Source organism: Corvus hawaiiensis, chromosome 2 (genome assembly GCF_020740725.1).
Source record: "Corvus hawaiiensis isolate bCorHaw1 chromosome 2, bCorHaw1.pri.cur, whole genome shotgun sequence".
Taxonomy (NCBI): domain Eukaryota; kingdom Metazoa; phylum Chordata; class Aves; order Passeriformes; family Corvidae; genus Corvus; species Corvus hawaiiensis.
Genome location: NC_063214.1, coordinates 101,067,412 through 101,073,411, shown reverse-complemented (window position 1 = coordinate 101,073,411; position 6,000 = coordinate 101,067,412). Strand labels below are relative to the sequence as shown.

At 46.1% G+C, this 6,000-nt stretch overlaps 1 protein-coding gene across 2 annotated transcripts in view; it reads left to right on the top strand.

The window, feature by feature from the left end:
- Positions 1 to 607: 607 nt before the first annotated feature.
- Positions 608 to 6,000, top strand: part of NLGN4X (neuroligin 4 X-linked) — a 175,153-nt gene continuing 169,760 nt past the window's right edge. For both annotated transcript variants that reach the window (XM_048328601.1, XM_048328591.1), the window contains exon 1: positions 608 to 1,002. The gene's annotated coding sequence lies outside the window, so the exon portion shown is untranslated. The remainder of the gene's footprint in view (positions 1,003 to 6,000) is intronic.

Below are 6,000 nucleotides of genomic sequence, written 5' to 3'. Positions count from 1 at the left end.
ATGAACATCAAATGACTGGTCTCCTTATGAAAAAAATAGGAAATCTGTTTAAAATGATTGGGCACGGGGCAAATGTCTGCTTTGCTGGTTTTTTATGGGAGGATGAGGAACGGGAACAAAATGCTTTATTGCTTGGTGTGCAATTATGCTGTCAGCTCCATGAAAACGCAGATGGGTGAATATGGGAACAACAGGCTGGTACTGTAGAAACTACTACTGTAAAGGGTTAACAAAGACTGCACTTGCTGTACATGACCACGGAGCAGAGAGATTGGCAGTGCGAATTGTGTGATCCTCCCGAACGCACACACACACACACAGGGACACCTTCGCTCCTCCGTGTGCTCAGTGCCCACCTGTCCAGCCCCCCGGTGCCGGGCCCGGCTCCGCCGGCTCCGCTTCGCGCGGGGATGCGCCGCTCCTTCGCGGGGGGCTGTGGATGGAGATGCGGTTTCTGTAGCGCTGGGCTGGCTGCGGGGAGCCATTGGCTGGCGGCTTTGTGAATTTCATTCAGTTTGGTCCAATAGCGGGAGGAGAGCGCCTGGTACAGCCTGGACCTCTCCCCCCCTCCTCTCCCCCTCCACCCCCCCCCCCCCCCCCCCCAATCTCCCTCTCTCTCCCAGCTCGCCTTGCCTTGCAGATCAGTCTCTCCGCGGCTCGGTCTTTCTGCATAGGCAATCACAGCTCTTACTTGCAGACTCAACTCTCCCTCTCACACTGATTGCAATGAATTTTCTGCCTGAATGTAGGTCGCTTACAACCGAGAACACGAGTTTCCTTCAAATCCAGTGTTGTTGTCTTTCTTCTTGTTATTTTTAATTTTTCCCCCCCTTTCGTGGTCGTTGCATTCCTTTGGAGAAGCCAATCGCATTGGATTCCAAAAAGGAGAGCAAGAACCGTATGTGAATAATCCTGGCTGCATGATAGCCCGAGAGGATTTCCCGAAAGATTCTGGCTGTGTAAAAAAGATCCCTATGCTTCTGCAGCTATCCCAGTTTTAAGGTAGGAGTACCGGATTTGTAGTTTGAGTGTTCATTTTCTTTTTTTTTTTTTTGTTGCTTTTTCTATTCCCCCCCCCCTTTTTTTTTTTTTTTTTCTCGGCGAGGGTGGGGGAAGAGAGGGAGAGGTGTTGCAGTTGGTACTCTGGCAAAGGGCGAGCAGTTTGCTGCAGTCGTCTGTGCTTTTACTTTTCACATCATGATAAAGCGATACTTTCATGCTGACATTTCCACCATCATACGCGGTCTTGTTGTCACATATGCATATTTATGCAAATTTATTTCTTTTTTACCCACTTCGGTCTCATCCCTTATATCCCCCTTGCACCATAATTTGTTTGGAGGCATTTTGCTGCAATCAGTTATTTGGAAAGGCTCTGAGGTTCTGTGTGAGATGTTTACAAAGTAGCTCTGCCTTACAGGGAAATAAACAGAAGAGTGTGGAGGAGAGGAGGGAAAAATATCTGCAGTACAGGCAGAGAGAGAAAGAGCGAAGCCACAGTTTCTTGCAAGCGCGGAGAAGGGCAGGAGCGGTACCTCATGCTCTGTGTGTGCGCCAGAGGTTTTCAGGGAAACACAAAACCAACACGTAGGGTTTTGGTTAACCACTTTGCTTGCCACCACCACAGCCACGAAAAAGCAAAAAGGGACAGGGACGGGGACGGGCGGGGAGGACAAGGGAGGCGGCTGCTCAGAGGAAATCTTGGCTCTTCTTGGATTAAGCGGTTCACCCGCTTTCGCTTAAGCTATTCCGTGGTGGGTTTTCTTTCTTGCCCCCCCCCCCCCCCGCTTTTTTTTTTTTCTTTTCTCCTTCTCCTTTCTTCTTTTTCTTTCTTTATTTCCTTTCCGGGCACGGGTAAAATGCCCGCTGTTGTGATGGGCATGGGCTTCCGCACGTGATGGAGCGGGGACTGGCATTGGGGAGAGCCAGCGTGCGCGGACGAGGGGCGGGGGGAAAAGAAAAGGAGAAAATAAAAGAAAAGCACCACCGCCACTCACCCCCCCCCTCCCCCCCCCCCCCACTCCTCCCCAGCTCGGCAGTAAATCGGCTTCTCTGCAAAGCTGGGGCGGGGGCGGGCGAGGCGGGCGCTGGCGGCGTGGGGCGCCTCCGCGGCCGCCGCGCTTTGCCCCTTCGCCGCGGGAGAGGCCGTCGGCAGCCCCGCACCGCCCGGGGGAGCGGGGGCGGCCCCGCCGCAGCCGCCCTGACGGAAACATCTCGCGGGCGAGCAGGGTCGGGGCGGGCAGGGCGCGCTCCGCGCAGCCGCTGCGGAAGGGTGCGGGACACGGGCAGCGGGAGTGGGTCGGGGCGGGTGTCCCGCCGTCGTGCCTGGAGCGGGGCTAAGAATAGATGGCGTCGCGGCCGGGAAACTTGGCCAGTTTGAGCGCCCGGCGTGGGGGGAGAGAAGTTTGCGGGGGACGCGGCGGCAGAGGCGGGGCGCGGCCGCCAGGTGGCGCTGCGGGCCCTTCCAGCCGCGCGCCGCCGCCCCCCGCGCCGCAGCGCCGCGCGCCCCGCCGCGGGGCCGTCCCGCGCCCGCCGCGGGAGAGCGGATCCGAGCGGGAAGTTCGGGCGTACGCCGGGATTGGGGTGGCGGCGACAGCGACGAGGGGCGGAGTGGAGGCTGAGAACTCCTCCAGCGGCAGAGCCGGGTGTGAAGGAGCCGCGGCGCCCCGGCCGCGGCAGCCTCGGCCGGGCGGTGAGCCAGGAGGGACGGCAGCACCTGAGCTGTGGTACAGGGTGCCGGGGCTCGGCTGCCCGTCTGCAGCCTCCGTGCAGGTACTACCTGCCGTAGGGATGGCTGAAACGCACGGCCAAGTTAGGATGTTTTGTATTTAGAGAGAAACCAACACCACCACAAAAATCCAAAATACACCCCCGCTCACCCCCCTTCAAAACACCCATTTAGCCATGTTTGATCAGTGTTGAAAGCAAACACTGATAACATTTTAGTCTGGTTTTAAATTAATAACGTTAAGGACATACATGCATGTGTTTAGATGATTAGAATTCAAAGCTTAATTGGAGGAATTTACAATCAGTTACACCAAAATGGAAATCCCTGCTATTCTTCTCTTCCCAAAACAGAAATACAACTGCTGATGCAGAGATCTCATGTATTAAAGGGTAATATTTTGTCCCATATCATATGGGACAAAATTTAAGTCCTTATTAGGTGTATAAATCCTCAGTTAGCACTAAAGAAATAAACTATTTGTCACCTTAAGAAGCAATTATTTTCACTAGTTTTAGTTCCTAGGTAAGAGCACTGCTTTGCTTTGTAAAAGCAAACTGATTTCATATGTCAAATGAACACTGCATTTTATTTTCATTTTACTTACAAAGTACTTTATATTCTATTAATATCTGTGAGGCTTCTGTATAGGCAGTCCTTATATAGACGTGGATTAAGGCAGGAAATTCCAAATATTTTTTGCTTATACTGATGAATAGAGGGTTGCATGCATTGTCTTATGAATCATATTCCAGTGAATCATTAAGGTTTGAGAGCCATGAAAACATGTCATGCAGTTCCTGGTTACTCAAAACATCAATCTCTATGGTGGCATATAGTTTTGTCAGAATAATAGAAAAATAAACTTAATTTTGACATAATTTTTATAATTGTGAAGTTATTAGTCCTTCGTATATAAATACAGCTGTTATTACTCTCTCTGTCTCTATTCATATGCCAGTGTATGGTATAAACCAATTTTTGTTGGTGGGTTGTGTCCAAGTGCCACCTATTAAGTTGTACCAAATACTAAAACTGAAATTCAGTTTGACATCCAAAACATCTTGGTACTCAAGAGGACCAAGCTAATTCAGAGCTAATTTGAATTCTTTTTAAAAAAAACATTTCGTTGAATGTAATGGCTCTTAGTTTTGGTCTCTAGTGGAATACATTCATATAGATAAGAAAATACATTTTCTTCTGCATTTCTAGAGGGAGTGATTACTCACCCACTATTGTTTTAAAATGCAGCGCTGTATCACAAACATGTGGACTGTAAATTCAGAAATTCCCAATGCGTTTTTCTTGATCAGCAAAGCACAGTGATCAGTATCATTTCTTTTAAAGACATCACAATATGAGCAAACAAGAGCCTCGTAGCGTGAATAGAACAGGCCACCTGGATTAAATTAGGACAAGTGATAAAACTGGTAGGTTTGCTGGAGACACCATGCTAGCCGATATGTTTTGTAGTCTTCCAAATATTTTATCTTTAGCTGATCCCATGTTCTTGGGCACATCATTCACCTGAAAATTTTTACATTTGATAAAAATGTCTATCCTAATAGCATCCTTCAGCTGGAGAGCTGTCATGCAGAGATGAAGGCAAGAGGCAGAAAGAAAAGCTGTTTAACTGAAGCTTTGTATTAAAAGTATTATATAGAAACAAGGATCTGTTTGGCTTTTTTTTTTTTTTTTTTTAACAAAATAGTGATTCAAGCAGCATTTACTGATTGTTACACAGAGGTTTGCACGTTTGTTTTTGACAGGTTCTCAATACAGCCTCCTCTTGGCCTTTCAAACACGCACGCTGCTGTTTGATGGCTGAATCACATAGTGTAAAGAACAGCTCCACCTGGGTAGGACAGGAATAAGCATCATGCTATAACCAGCATATAATTTAGTCATTCTGTCGCTTGAAGACTTGTCATCAGGATTCAAGATCTCTTCTGCATGAGTAAATTGGTTAGTTATGTGCAATGAATTACAAGGCTGTGAGTCTTTATAGAAATAAAAATCTAATAAAATATAAACACGAGCTGCACAAATCAATATAAGTATCTCATGTCCAGCTGCAGCTATCCTCTGTCACAGTTCAACTCAGGTGCTCTCAAGCAATGTTTGTAAAGCATTTATGATGTGAGCCATTTCGATCCTCACATCTGACAGGGTTGTGTACTCAACTATGTCACCTTTTAATAGTTCTCCACTTCACACTGTGTTTGTTTTAGTAGTCCCCAGATTGGATTTTAAAGAAAAATAAAAAACCACCAGTAAAAAACCCCCATACACCAAAGAGAAAAAACACCTTGCTGTCTAGTGGAGGAAGAGCAAGTAACAAGTTTTATTGGCAATATTCTTGGAAAAATTTTAGCAATGAGATAGGACACAATGGTAATAAACTTTTCGCGACTTGAATATAAGGGTAGAGAATAGAAAATTGAAAGATAACCTTTATAGACAGTCTGCAGTGGTTGAATTTAAAAGGTAGGAAATTATTCTGGAGACGTTTCCAGCAAGCTTATCCCTCTTTAACCCATGTAAACAAATGGGGATGAATTTTGACATTAAAAATAAGCTGTATATGAAACAGGGTCACTTTACGGCTTGCATGCATAGCTGACATGAATAGAAGCAGCCCTTGTAGAACACTGGCTTATCCTGTAATATCTGCAGTGAGGTTTTACCAGTGTCATGGCTAATTCAAACCAAATGCATTACCACATGCTGGAACGATCCCTAGCTAGGAATGCTCAGATTCGTACTGTAATAATCTAAAAATGAATTGTAGTCACTGATATCACAATGTATGATTCTTTCAGCTGTCTTCTGTGCTGAGCCCACACACCACTCAGTGTCATAGGACATATTTCAGTAAGTGTATACCACTGACTATCTTCAGGGGAGAGTTAGGATTTTCCATGCTTGTCTATCTTCTGTTATTTATGTGCTAACTGAGATTTGCAACTTGATGGGGAGGCTGAGCCTTTCAAGAGAGGTAGGCTTTGAAAATGAGTGGCACTGTTACTGCTTCTGCAGTGACTGTTATGATTTCGTATATAATATGAATATAAATAGAAATTTGTACTTGTGTACGAATTTATTTTGAAATAAATTATAAGTATTTTTGAGATTTACTTGCACAGATCATTAAGACTAAGCCACTTCAATGTTTCACCATAACAGAAGACAGATGAAATATTAATGGCAAGATTTGATGGTAGCAAACATCCATCTAGCAGTATTTTTCATATTTGCATCTGTTGAATGCA